At 47.1% G+C, this 15,119-nt stretch overlaps 1 protein-coding gene across 1 annotated transcript in view; it reads left to right on the top strand.

The window, feature by feature from the left end:
- TMEM219 (transmembrane protein 219) overlaps positions 1-15,119 on the top strand; it is a 211,048-nt gene that overhangs the window by 13,545 nt on the left and 182,384 nt on the right. The gene's annotated exons all lie outside the window — the stretch shown is intronic.

Here is a 15,119-nt window from a genome sequence, read left to right as displayed (position 1 = left end):
TCACTTGGTACTGGTGACCAAGTAGGTGTTGTTCAGGGTGTACCAGTTTCTCTATTACCATGGTAACACTGGCACCTGTGTCCCTGTAGGCCTGAACCTCAACACCATTTATTAGGGGAAGTTGCTTGTACTTATCCATATTAAGGGGACAAGCAACCAAGGTGGCCAAATCAATGGCACCTTCAGAGACTAACGCAGCCTCTGTGGTCTCCCTAACAAGACCAACCCCAACTAAATTACCAAAAGGGAGCCCAGCTACTCCCTTGGTTTGGCTATTAGTAGGTTTGCTCCCACCACCACTGCTATTACTCGGGGCACTAGGTGTAGCAGTAGGGGTTGTGGTAGTGGGAGGCTTGGTGCCTTTCTTTGGACAACTGGCATCAGTTGTCCAATGGCCTTTTACTTTACATAAATAGCACCATGGTTTCTTTACTTGATTAGAAGAGGATTTGGGCCCACCACCCCCACCAGAGTGTTTTTGTGGGCCTGATGAAGACTCATTTTTAGATTTGTCCCCACCCTTGTCTGAAGACTTACCATCCTTCTTATTGCCTTCCTTGTCACCCCCTGTATGAACTTTTCTGTTCACTCTTGTTCTGACCCATTTGTCTGCCTTCTTTCCCAATTCTTGGGGAGAGGTCAGATCTGAGTCCACTAGATATTGGTGTAACAAATCAGACACACAGTTATTCAAAATATGCTCTCTCAGGATCAGATTATACAGGCTTTCATAGTCAGAAACTTTACTGCCATGTAACCACCCCTCCAAGGTCTTCACTGAATGGTCAACAAAGTCTACCCAGTCTTGTGAAGACTCTTTTTTTTGGTTTCTCTGAACTTAATCCTGTACTGTTCAGTGTTTAAGCCATATCCATCCAAGAGTGCATTCTTTAAAACGGTAAAATTATTGGCATCACTTTCCTTCACAGTAAGGAGCCTATACCTACCCTTTCCACTGAAAGATAGCCATAGGATAGCAGCCCACTGCCTTTGAGGGACCCCCTGTACAACACGGGCCCTCTCAAGTGAGCAAACCACTTGTTAATGTCATCCCCCTCCTTGTAAGGGGGAACTATCTTATGCAGATACATAGTAATCCTGTGAAAGAGCATGATTCTATCTGTAATACTGCTGCTGCCACCATGGGGTCCTAACCCCAACCTCTGTCTTTCTTTTCCTAAGTCTAAAGATTCCCTGTCGAGAGCCAGCTGTTGCTGTTTAAGCTTCAGCCTGGACTCTTCCACTCTCAATCTATTGAGCTCCCTTTCTAACATTCTGTCATCAGGGTGGGTGGGTTGGGCATGCTTTGACACAGAAGAATGGTGTGAATGAACAGAGGGAGAATTGTCCCTAACAGTTGGCCCTCTAACAACTTGACCTGCAGGAATGACATCCCTACTGTGATGAGAGTTCACATTAGTACCAGTTATGCTAGGTGGTCTGCTAAGGGGCAAGTTGGAAAGAATACCATCTAACATTCTTGCTGGGGCTTCCCCAGAATCAGAGTGTGAACCATCTCCTAACTTCTCAACAGATGTGCCAGCTAAGACCTTATCATTTTCAATGAGCATGTTAATCAACAATTCTCTAGAGGGATTCTTCCCTACTCCTAAACCTCTATCAATGCAGAGACTCCTTACACCTTTCCAGCTAAGGTGGTCGTAAGCAGAGCTGACCAGATCAAGAGTAGGACCTGTACCAGACATGATAGAAAAAGGCTTAAGGGACAGAAAAAGAAAGAAAAAGTTTTAGAACTTTTTAAGGAAACAGAAAAAAAAACGTTTAAAACTTTTTAGAAACCTTTTTGAAAGTTTAGAGGTACTTTTCAGCACTTAGCAATAGAGTAAGAGAAGAAAAGCAAAACTTTTTGGTTAGGTGTACATACACTGAACTTGTTTTGTATATTTTTCTCTTATGAAAAGTACACAATGACAAAGTGGTAAGTAGTTGCAAGTACTTATCCCACCGCTGCACGACCAATGTAGGAGGCTGGCCTGGCTTGTAGTGGGTACCAAGGGGTACTTACACTCTGTACCAGGTCCAGTTATCCCTTATTAGTGTAGAAGAGGTGTTTCTAGCAGCTTAGGCTGGTAGAAGGTAGCTATAGCTGAGCAACTTAGGCTGGACTAGGAGACATGCAAAGCTCCTACTATACCACTGGTGTCATATGCACAATATCATAAGAAAACACAATACACAGATATACTAAAAATAAAGGTACTTTATTTTAATGACAATATGCCAGAAGTATCTCAGTGAGTACCCTCGGTATGAGGATAGCAAATATACACAAGATATATGTACACAATACCAAAAATATGCAGTAATAGCAAAAGGAAGTAATGCAAGCAATGTATAGTCACAATAGATTGCAATGGGAGCACATGGGTATTGGGGCAACACAAACCATATACTCCAAAAGTGGAATGCGAACCATGAATGGACCCCAAACCTATGTGAGCTTGTAGAGGGTCGCTGGGACTGTAAGAAAACAGTGAGGGTTAGTAAAATAGCCCTCCCCAAGACCCTGAAAAGTAGGTGTAAAGTGCACCTATATTCCCCAGAGAGCACAGAAGTCGTGATAGGGGAATTCTGCAAGGAAGACCAACACCATCAATGCAACGAAGGTGGATTTCCGGACGAGAGTACCTGTGGAACAAGGGGACCAAGCCCAAGAGTTGCGACAGTCGAGATTGGGCAGATGCCCAGGAAATGCCAGCTGAGGGTGCAAAGAAGCTGCCACCGGATGGTAGAAGCTGTGGTTTCTGCAGGAACGAAGAGGGCTAGAAACTTCCCCTTTGGAGGATGGATGTCCCACATCGTGAAGAAGCTTGCAGAGGTGTTCCCACACAGAAAGACCGCAAACAAGCCTTGCTAGCTGCAAGGGTCGCGGTTAGGGTTTTTGGATGCTGCTGTGGCCCAGGAGGGACCAGGATGTCGCCAATTGCGTGAGGAGACAGAGGGGGCGCCCAGCAAGATAGGGAGCCCTCACAGAAGCAGGCAGCACCCGCAGAAGTGCCGGAACAGGCACTACGAAGAGGAGTGAACCGGAGCTCACCCGAAGTCACAAAAGGAGATCCCACGACGCCGGAGGACAACTCAGGAGGTTGTGCACTGCAGGTTAGAGTGTCGGGGACCCAGGCTTGGCTGTGCAAAAAGGAAATCCTGGAAGAGTGCACAGGAGCCGGAGCAGCTGCAAATCACGCAGTACCCAGCAATGCAGTCTAGCGTGGGGAGGCAAGGACTTGCCTCCACCAAACTTGGACTGAAGAGTCACTGGACTGTGGGAGTCACTTGGACAGAGTTGCTGAGTTCCAGGGACCACGCTTGTCGTGCTGAGAGGGGACCCAGAGGACCGGTGATGCAGTTCTTTTGGTGCCTGCGGTTGCAGGAGGAGGATTCCGTCGTCCCACAGGAGATTTCTTCGGAGCTTCTAGTGCAGAGAGGAGGCAGACTACCCCCACAGCATGCACCACCAGGAAAACAGTCGAGAAGGCGGCAGGATCAGCGATACAAGGTTGCAGTAGTCGTCTTTGCTACTTTGTTGCGGTTTTGCAGGCATCCTGAGCGGTCAGCGGTCGATTCCTTGGCAGAAGGTGAAGAGTGAGATGCAGAGGAACTCTGATGAGCTCTTGCATTCGTTATCTAAAGAATTCCCCAAAGCAGAGACCCTAAATAGCCAGAAAAGGAGGTTTGGCTACCTAGGAAGGAGGATAGGCTAGCAACACAGGTAAGAGCCTATCAGAAGGAGTCTCTGACATCACCTGCTGGCACTGGCCACTCAGAGCAGTCCAGTGTGCCAGCAGCACCTCTGTTTCCAAGATGGGAGAGGTCTGGAGCACACTGGAGGAGCTCTGGGCACCTCCCCTGGGAGGTGCAGGTCAGGGAAGTGGTCACTCCCCTTTCCTTTGTCCAGTTTCGCGGCAGAGCAGGGCTGGGGGTTTCCCTGAACCGGTGTAGACTGGCTTATGCAGAGATGGGCACCATCTGTGCCCATCAAAGCATTTCCAGAGGCTGGGGGAGGCTACTTCTCCCCAGCCCTGGCACCTTTTTCCAAAGGGAGAAGGTGTAACACCCTCTCTCTGAGGAAGTCCTTTGTTCTGCCTTCCTGGGCCAAGCCTGGCTGGACCCCAGGAGGGCAGAAACCTGTCTGAGGGGTTGGCAGCAGCTGCAGTGAAACCCCGGGAAAGGTAGTTTGGCAGTACCTGGGTCTGTGCTAGAGACTCTGGGGATCATGGAATTGTCTCCCCAATGCCAGAATGGCATTGGGGTGACAATTCCATAATCTTAGACATGTTACATGGCCATGTTTGGAGTTACCATTGTGACGCTGTACATAGGTAGTGACCTATGTCCAGTGCACGCGTGTAATGGTGTCCCCACCCTCACAAAGTCCGGGGAATTTGCCCTGAACGATGTGGGGGCACCTTGGCTAGTGCCAGGGTGCCCACACACTAAGTAACTTAGCACCCAACCTTTACCAGGTAAAGGTTAGACATATAGGTGACTTATAAGTTACTTAAGTGCAGTGGTAAATGGCTGTGAATTAACGTGGACGTTATTTCACTCAGGCTGCAGTGGCAGGCCTGTGTAAGAATTGTCAGAGCTCCCTATGGGTGGCAAAAGAAATGCTGCAGCCCATAGGGATCTCCTGGAACCCCAATACCCTGGGTACCTCAGTACCATATACTAGGGAATTATAAGGGTGTTCCAGTATGCCAATGTGAATTGGTGAAATTGGTCACTAGCCTGTTAGTGACAATTTGGAAAGCAAAGAGAGAGCATAACCACTGAGGTTCTGGTTAGCAGAGCCTCAGTGAGACAGTTAGTCATCACACAGGGAACACATACAGGGCACACTTATGAGCACTGGGGCCCTGGCTGGCAGGGTCCCAGTGACACACTAAAACAACATATATACAGTGAAATATGGGGGTAACATGCCAGGCAAGATGGTACTTTCCTACAATATTGTACGCTCACATAGCTTGCATATCAACATAATTTCTGTCCGGGGCTCCCAGTTCATCTCCCATTTTTGGAGGGCTTTTTGTAACCCCTTGAGGGTCACTCCCTGTATGTCCTCGGCTTATCATCCTGAATCGGATGAACAGACTAAGCGATGTAACCAGGTCCTGGATAAGTTCCTCCGGTGATACATCAATGAACAGCATTCCTGGGTATCCAATCTCTGGTTGGCCGAATTCTGCTATAATAATGCCGTACACTCCTCCATCCGTTAGTCCCCCTTTTTGCTGTTACAGGATTTCATCATTGGGTCCTCCATATTCTCCAACCTATTTCTTCTTTTCCCGGTGTAGAGGACAGATTTTCTACCATACAAAAAACAATGCTTCTGTTGACTCGCAGTCTAACTCATGACAAATCTGGATACAAACACTGCAGACCGCAAATGCCGCCAAACAACTCTTGTCCAACCGGGTTATCTGGTTTACGTCCCTCCAGGCATTTAAGCCTTTGACGATAAAGAAAATTTCAACCTCGATGTGTTGGACCATATGCAGTAGAAGGCCTAGTGAAATCCAGTGCAGAGCATTTAACACTACCTGCGCACATGAAGATCCATTCCAACTTTCTTGTATCCTTACACAAACACGTCACCCTGGTGACCTAGGTTTGTTTGTTTACAACCACCGCCTGTGGTAATCGACGGTCATGAGGAAACAAAGTCCACGCCATTTTAGACTTTAAACGTACTCCTCAGGTCTGTTTCACTTCATGGACTGAAAAGTACATGGCCCTCAGGAGGGATCATGGGAACCTGCCTACCAGTTTCTCGTACCCAGGCTGGTCCAACATTTTCATGTCCAACATCCCCAGTAGCCTCGCCCTGGATCTGGGGAGGATTCTAAGGGAGGGGGTACTGGTCAGAAATCCGCAGTTGGTCTCCGTGCTTGCGACTATGAAACCCCGCTGGTGGCCTTTGCCTATAGGTCTATGGTTCTCTTGGTGCCTCCTGTGGCAGTCCGCACATACATTCAAGCCTTATGCGCTCACATCCCACAGTTACAATGTGGTCGTGGTCTTGGGTGGAAGGGTTCTGGGCTAGATCACCTTAGTGCATCTTTTGAGACTTTGACTGGGGCCACCTGTCTACATGCATAGTATTACTAGCATAGTTGGGGGAGGGCTTTATGCCTGCACGCATGGTGGTGATTACTGGGCTTTTACTTTGTTTGACTTGTGCCTCAGATTTGCCCACAAGCCTTTGGGGGGAGCTTTGACACTGGTGAGGTGCCCAAATCAACATGAGGCAGCCGGGCAAACACTTGCAAGACTTTTAGTCTTGGTGGCTGTTTTGGTGGCTCAGAACTATAAGAGGCCTAGTTCCAGAACATTTGAGGCTTTGCATCAAGGAATCCAGACTCTACTCACCCCACGCCAAACTCTGGATTTTGGGTGGACGCTTCCTTCAGGAAAAGATAACTACTCTCATTAGAGCACACCCGCTTGGATGTCGGTGGCTGTGGTGCTCATTGGGAGGGGCTGGTTGCATTGCGTGGGTCAAATATTGGAGCAAAGGCAACTTTGTATCTCTCACCACTGGCGAGAACTCTGCTGCACAACATTGTTGCTGAACATTCTACACAACAGTGCTAGGGTTTTATTAAGCTGCAAGTTAATTTGGATGTTCTAAAGTGTGTATTGTGTGTTGCAAAGCTCTAAGCAACTCCCAATTACCGTGCAACTTGTGTGCTGATGTGTGATTGAAAAAAACACAAACATTTGTATGCACTAGTTCATCATGCTAGTAGAGGTCACACTTCTACTAGATACGCAGGTTATTGCACAACAGGCATTGTGTAGGAGGCTGGACTGGCTTGTAGTGAGTACCAAGGGGTACTTGCACCTTGCACCAGGCCCAGTTATCCCTTATTAGTGTATAGGGTGTCTAGCAGCTTAGGCTGATAGATAATGGTAGCTTAGCAGAGCAGCTTAGGCTGAACTAGGAGACGTGTGAAGCTACTACAGTACCACTTAGTGTCATATGCACAATATCATAAGGAAACACAATACACAGTTATACTAAAAATAAAGGTACTTTATTTTTATGACAATATGCCAAAGTATCTTGGAGTGTACCCTCAGTGAGAGGATAGGAAATATACACAAGATATATATACACAATAGCAAAAATATGCAGTATAGTCTTAGAAAACAGTGCAAACAATGTATAGTTACAATAGGATGCAATGGGGAAACATAGGGATAGGGGCAACACAAACCATATACTCCAAAAGTGGAATGCGAACCACGAATGGACCCCAAACCTATGTGACCTTGTAGAGGGTCGCTGGGACTATTAGAAAATAGTGAGAGTTAGAAAAATAACCCTCCCCAAGACCCTGAAAAGTGAGTGCAAAGTGCACTAAAGTTCCCCTAAGGACAAAGAAGTTGTGTTAGAGGAATAATGCAGGAAAGACACAAACCAACAATGCAACAACTGTGGATTTCCAATCTAGGGTACCTGTGGAACAAGGGGACCAAGTCCAAAAGTCACAAGCAAGTCGGAGATGGGCAAATGCCCAGGAAATGCCAGCTGCGGGTGCAAAGAAGCTTCTACTGGACAGAAGAAGCTGAGGTTTCTGCAGGAACGAAAAGGGCTAGAGACTTCCCCTTTGGTGGACGGATCCCTCTCGCCGTGGAGAGTCGTGCAGAAGTGTTTTCCCGCCGAAAGAACGCCAACAAGCCTTGCTAGCTGCAAATCGTGCGGTTAGCGTTTTTGGACGCTGCTGTGGCCCTGGAGGGACCAAGAGGTCGCAAATTGGACCAGGAGAGAGAGGGGACGTCGAGCAAGACAAGGAGCCCTCTCAGCAGCAGGTAGCACCCGGAGAAGTGCCAGAAACAGGCACTACGAGGATGCGTGAAACGGTGCTCACCCGAAGTCGCACAAAGGTGTCCCACGTCGCCGGAGACCAACTTAGAAAGTCGTGCAATGCAGGTTAGAGTGCCGTGGACCCAGGCTTGGCTGTGCACAAAGGATTTCCGCCGGAAGTGCACAGGGGCCGGAGTAGCTGCAAAAGTTGCGGTTCCCAGCAATGCAGCCCAGCGAGGTGAGGCAAAGACTTACCTCCACCAAACCTGGACTGAATAGTCACTGGACTGTGGGGGTCACTTGGACAGAGTCGCTGGATTCGAGGGACCTCGCTCGTCATGCTGAGAGGAGACCCAAGGGACCGGTAATGCAGCTTTTTGGTGCCTGCGGTTGCATGGGGAAGATTCCGTCGACCCACGGGAGATTTCTTCGGAGCTTCTGGTGCAGAGAGGAGGCAGACTACCCCCACAGCATGCACAAGCAGGAAAACAGTCGAAGGCGGCAGGATCAGCGTTACAGAGTTGCAGTAGTCGTCTTTGCTACTATGTTGCAGGTTTGCAGGCTTCCAGCGCGGTCAGCAGTCGATTCCTTGGCAGAAGGTGAAGAGAGAGATGCAGAGGAACTCGGATGAGCTCTTGCATTCGTTATCTAAAGTTTCCCCAGAGACAGAGACCCTAAATAGCCAGAAAAGAGGGTTTGGCTACCTAGGAGAGAGGATAGGCTACTAACACCTGAAGGAGCCTATCCGAAGGAGTCTCTGACGTCACCTGGTGGCACTGGCCACTCCGAGCAGTCAAGTGTGCCAGCAGCACCTCTGTTTCCAAGATGGCAGAGGTCTGGAGCACACTGGAGGAGCTCTGGACACCTCCCAGGGGAGGTGCAGGTCAGGGGAGTGGTCACTCCCCTTTCCTTTGTCCAGTTTCGCGCCAGAGCAGGGCTAAGGGGTCCCCTGAACCGGTGTAGACTGGCTTATGCAGAATTGGGCACATCTGTGCCCAACAAACCATTTCTAGAGGCTGGGGGAGGCTACTCCTCCCCTGCCTTCACACCATTTTCCAAAGGGAGAGGGTGTAACACCCTCTCTCAGAGGAAGTCCTTTGTTCTGCCATCCTGGGCCAGGCCTGGCTGGACCCCAGGAGGGCAGATGCCTGTCTGAGGGGTTGGCAGCAGCTGCAGTGAAACCCCAGGAAGGGCAGTTTGGCAGTACCAGGGTCTGTGCTACAGACCACTGGGATCATGGGATTGTGCCAACTATGCCAGGATGGTATAGAGGGGGCAATTCCATGATCATAGACATGTTACATGGCCATATTCGGAGTTACCATTGTGAAGCTACATATAGGTAGTGACCTATATGTAGTGCACGCGTGTAATGGTGTCCCCGCACTCACAAAGTTCAGGGAATTGGCTCTGAACAATGTGGGGGCACCTTGGCTAGTGCCAGGGTGCCCTCACACTAAGTAACTTTGCACCTAACCTTTACCAGGTAAAGGTTAGACATATAGGTGACTTATAAGTTACTTAAGTGCAGTGTAAAATGGCTGTGAAATAACGTGGACGTTATTTCACTCAGACTGCAGTGGCAGGCCTGTGTAAGAATTGTCAGAGCTCCCTATGGGTGGCAAAAGAAATGCTGCAGCCCATAGGGATCTCCTGGAACCCCAATACCCTGGGTACCTCAGTACCATATACTAGGGAATTATAAGGGTGTTCCAGTAAGCCAATGTAAATTGGTAAAAATGGTCACTAGCCTGTTAGTGACAATTTTGAAAGAAATGAGAGAGCATAACCACTGAGGTTCTGATTAGCAGAGCCTCAGTGAGACAGTTAGTCACTACACAGGTAACACATTCAGGCACACTTATGAGCACTGGGGCCCTGGGTTACCAGGGTCCCAGTGACACATACAACTAAAACAACATATATACAGTGAAAAATGGGGGTAACATGCCAGGCAAGATGGTACTTTCCTACACATTGTGATTGGTTATGTGTGTTCAGAGTATAACCATGTGATATTCTTGCATGTATGCATTACAGTGAAGTTTTATTGTGATGCTCAACCTTTAGTGTATTGGTATAACTAGGTACAGGTTCCTGTTCCTAACCTTGAGCAGATGCTACACACCCAGTTGCTGGATTTTGTCCATAATGCTTGGGAATCCCTCTTCCTGTCATCTGCACCAATACTGTGTCTCCGATTACTCATCCAATAGGTCAGAGTGAGAACCTTTGGAAGTTAGATGGTCTACATGTTTCTTATTTTGGTCGCTTGTTTTAAAAGTCTTTTACTTTAACTTGTTATTTTAATTTGTTGGTTCCCGAACCGCTTTCCCTTGTGTTCATCCCTGCACCATTGTGTTCACTTGCTGCCAGTGGTGTTGTAGTGGATGCAGGGAAGAGCTTGTGCATGCTGCTCCTGCAACAGCTGCTCTTGGACCTATGGACAATGACCTCAACTGTAACATGCTCTGACAAACTACCATAGAAAAAGGATTACTTATTAGCTTATGATGGGACTCATTAAACATTGAATCAAAGACCAAGCCTCCATGCAAATAATCTCTTCCAGTTGAGCTCCTACTGCCGAAGATTTACAAGCCATGGCCCCTCGGGCTGAATGAGCTCCAAAAATAGAAGTGTTTATTCTTGCTTCCAAAAGAAGCCATTTGAACCATCGTGCTAAGGTGGGGCATGGTGGTACCAAAGAAGTTAATAATGGACCAGAGGGGTAGTTTCATAAAATAGCTGTAACCTTCTCATATTTCTTTAAACCCTGAACAACACAGTTACTTATGAGGCGTAAGAGCTGGAAACACCACCTGTCTAGTTGCTAATTTGGTCAGCCCGTCAGTGAGGACGGTCACATTCTTGGGGTAAAGGATCTACCTGCAGGATCAGAGCCTGAATATCAGAGTCTCGTTTACAAGATTCAATGACTGGGTGAGAGCGTCAATTTAGCAAAAAAGTTGTTTTCTGGACAGAAAAGAATTGTTGGGCCCTGCATACAGAAACTAAATGACTACCAAGAGGACCCAGAGAGAACAATGTTTTGGTAGAGGTGGAACGGAAAGATGGACCCCTGTAGAAAGTTTAGAAACCAGTGGAAGCTCATCAAGAAGTTTGTTGGCATTGAAGGGTGGTCCGCCAAAATTGCTGATGTGTAAGAATTTATGGTACAAGTAGGAAAGGCCTTTCTAACACTAAAGATGCCAAAAATGTGTAATATAGATCACATCTGCTGCCACAGGATTCAAACCATGTTCCAAACACCAGCTAGACCATTGGTTCCCTGCTGATCCATAGTGTTTATGCTTGGAATCTGCGGAGGCCTTGTCATTGAGGTCGAGAGCCTGTTCTGAAAGTCTCAGCATTTGTTAACATCTCCGGAAAGTCTTGGCGCTATTAACCTCATTCCTTTGGTTTTGACCAAAGGAGGCTGTTACCCGAGACGGTCCAGGAGGAGAGTCAGGAATTAAGGGAGCAGGAGAGGGCAGTAGCAAGACAGCTCCAGAAATGTCAGAAACCAACTCTGGGCCCTCCAGAGGGGTGGGATTGGGATCAAGTTCGCTGTCTGATGCCTGACCTGAAGGGCAACTCTCAAAAGCATAGAAAACGGAGGGAAGGCATAATTCAGCCAGAGGTGTGGCATTTACTAAAATATCTACTTGTTCATTGGGCAGGTTGCTTCTTAAATCTAATCTACTTGTCCTGTAAAAAAAAAAGAAAAATGAACTTGTCCTTTTGGCACCACGTAGTGCAGGGTCAAATTATGGTAGCAACCCCATTATATAAAAGCTCTGATACTAGCTTCTGTGATTATGTCGGGTCTCATACTACAGTTGGGATTACATTTGAGCAATTTCTTTATTTTGCCACCTTTCAACAGATCTACTTAATAGGGCTGGAAGTAGCATTGCGCAATAGTTCCAGGGTTAGAATGCCCTTTTGAGCCTGTGCAAATCTACTGACTTGCATGTTTGTAGAGGTTTTCACCAGCTGTTCTCTAATCTTATCCTATACTGAGAGGTTGAAAATGTACTCTTGACAAGAACAGAAGTAAAACGTCTTCCAGGATTGGAAGGGAAAGTGAACTTGTAACACTCAACAGATTTACACATGTTTATTTGCACATGCTAAAAAGCAGCTCTAGTAAATATTTGTGAAGTCGATTTCCAGGCCTACGTCTGTAAGCTCTTGTGAATTAATGAAAGATGGAAATCTGCATGAATGCAAAGTCCTATACCATGTGTGCACTTTTGTGCCTTTTTAAGAATTGGGCCCCTAATTAGGTCTGGATTTAACTAAGACCTTTTGTTTTTAATAACACTGTCTATCTATATATCTGTCTTCTTCGTTTCTGCTTTTTCACTAGGAGCATATGTGCACACAAAGTAGTTTTGCTCAGTGCCAGGGGCTACTATGGCAATGTGTGCTTTTTGAGACCAAAAATATTATGCTTTTTTCCAATGCTTGTTCTAACTGTGAGGGCCTGACAACTCCCACAATAATAACGTTTTATAAACACCCCTCCCAAAACAATGCACGCATTGACAAAACCAAAAGGTTGACCACCAATATTAGACCTGTTGGTGTTGCCAATGCTTGTTTATTTTAATGTTTCCCATTATCTAGTTGAAACTGTTTGCACTGATTTTCTATTGTGAATATGTTCTTGAAATACTAGCATGCATCAACACATTTTACTAAATGATGCTTCAATGTAATGGAACCCAAAATGTCACAGTAGTTTAACAAAATGTTTTTTCCTAGTTGCATTTTTGTGTGAACATTTTATTTTTTTCCAGCCTCTGTAGATATTTGCATCTAATCAGAGAGCATTATGGGAGCATTGTATGTAGCCTTATATTGTTAAACATTTCAAAGTGTGTACACATTTTTACAAAGAAACCACTGTCAGGAGTGCAGTCTGAGCTTACAACATTTTCTTAGAGCACTCACCCTAATAAGAAAGGCTTTGCATTAATGATCCATAAATACAAGTTTGAACAACACTAAAAGGGACACAAATCTTACCTTGACCGCAAACAGTGCACCCCTGATCCATAATGTGGAACTGTAAACTGGCTGCCAAAGGGGCTTGGGCCTACTTGTCCAAAGGACAAAATAAACATGAAAACTTGTTGTCCTTGACCCCAAACATTATGCCCTTGGAATCTGGCTATAGGAATACTACACCCCTGTTCAGCACAATCCAGTTTGCAAGAAAGAATCCATTGCCCAAGTTAACAGGTCTGGTCGCCAACTGAAGAACAATGGTAACTGAAACGTCAGTCGAAAGGTAAATTGGTCAATCTGGCATGGGTCTTTTTTCTGCCTTATGTTGTGGTTCAGCTAAAGGAGCCTTTAGGTTAAAATCGTCTGATGGAGTGACCTCAGTCTCGACCAGAGAGGGAAAAAAAATTGGGCTAGAAAACCTTTTTCAACGATGCTCTGGCCTCATCAAAGGAGTTAAACGTATTCTGAATTTTTCCACCTCCTTTACGAAAGGGTCCCAAATAGTAGGCTGTTGGCAGAAGGACTGGCTTAGTAGCCAGTTCATAGAGTTTGGTGTCCATTCTAAAAATGAAAGAGCAGTGGTGCTCGGATGACAAAGCACAATTAGCGTTGCCCCATAGACAAACTGCCCTTTGGGCCCAACCAGCCAGTATGTCAGGATCAATAGTGGCCAGAAGAAGAACCTAATGTCGGGGTGCCAATGGTACTCACCCCTCTACTGTTCTGCTCTCAGGGGTCTGGCCTCCGCACCATCCCCACTCTGAACTGCTTCTTCACTTTACATCTGGGTCCCCTCTAACTGAGTCTCCGTGCCTGTTGTGTGCTCCCTCTTGTCCACTACCTCTGATCACAGGTCTGCTATGTGGCGTCTATGAACTCTGTGTGTACTCCTCCCTCTGCAATGCCTTCTCCTCTGCCCTGGCCCACAGCATCTTGTCCCTAGTCCACATCTTGATCTTAGCCCCTTTGACCCCCCCACCCCTGCTGACTTCCCGGCCATAGAGTTTCTCTTCTTGGCCAGTTTCAGGGTCAGGCCTACGAACCAGTTCCCAAACTTTGTAGGCTTGGGCCTAGGAAAGGCCTCCAGCAGGCAAGCCTCTATAGAATTCTCCAGCATGTTATTCAGGTTCACATTGAGTTTCCCAAGTACTTGGTACCGGGATCCCCCGCACATGTGTGCATCCCCAAGTCATATGGCGGAAGTCTGCATCTAGAGACGCACATCTAGGACCGGATCTAAGCTTCCCTTCATAAATCCCCCTAATCCTGTGCAGCGTCAAGTATGTCCTGTGTGTAGTTATACTGGATGTACTTCAATCAGTCATTGTGAGACACCTTAAGGATTATGCCAGCAGCCTCCCACATTCTACTCCCAGGAAGTCCTAGCTCAGGTCTGTAGTCCAGTGCTCTCTAAGAGTCCCCAGCGACCTCCTTGCTATTGTATTCATTGCCCTTTAAAGCCATGTGATCAGGTGTCTCCCTGTGCCCATCGTCCGTAATAGCTGCAAAACTGGGTGACTCACCAGCTCCGCGTCATCCTGTCCCCAGAGGTCTCTAAAAATTTGCAAGAGTGCCTTGTACACAAGGCACCATGCGGTAGCCCTACCAGCGGCAACCCAGAGGTGTAGAATACCCCGTCCACTTAGGGCAGTGGCGCCAACAGCTCTGTGCTGTCGCCAGGAGTAGTCACAGTTGCAGGAACTGCAGTGCAGGCTGTAGCAGCTTTGTGAGCAACGCCCTCTAGTTAGGTTTATCTGAGCTCAGTAACCCTACTACATCCAGCCATTGTGTGACCCACTGGAGGTCTGTGCCTCCAGGTGGTAAAACTAGGAGTCGTGGACCCAGAGTCCCCCCCCTCTAGTGGCGAGTGGCATACTGTCGCGAGTGAGACTCTCTGACGGACTCCAGCCCATAATAGTGCTTTCAGAAGGGAGTCCAGCTGCTGAAACCACAACACCAGGACCCGCACCAGCAGATTTGCAAAGTAATAAAGCAGCCAAGGGAGCATAACCATTTTTGAGAGCACAATACGCTCCATAACTGATAGATTTAAGGATCGCCAGAAAGGGACACAGGATTTTAGAGAACACGTCATCTTACCCTGGTTGCCCTCCCACTGAACAGCAGTGTCATGGTAGACTTGGATACCGAGATATTTAAATTTTTGTGGTTCCCAGAGAATGTCTGATGGGTAACAACCCGGTAGTGGAACCTCATTCATCAGGGGGAAGACAGATTTTTTTTTAACTCTATTTCCCCGAAG

Source organism: Pleurodeles waltl, chromosome 7 (genome assembly GCF_031143425.1).
Source record: "Pleurodeles waltl isolate 20211129_DDA chromosome 7, aPleWal1.hap1.20221129, whole genome shotgun sequence".
Lineage (NCBI taxonomy): Eukaryota > Metazoa > Chordata > Amphibia > Caudata > Salamandridae > Pleurodeles > Pleurodeles waltl.
The sequence above is the reverse complement of the archived record's forward strand: the minus strand, read 5'-3'. Positions and strand labels throughout refer to the sequence as shown.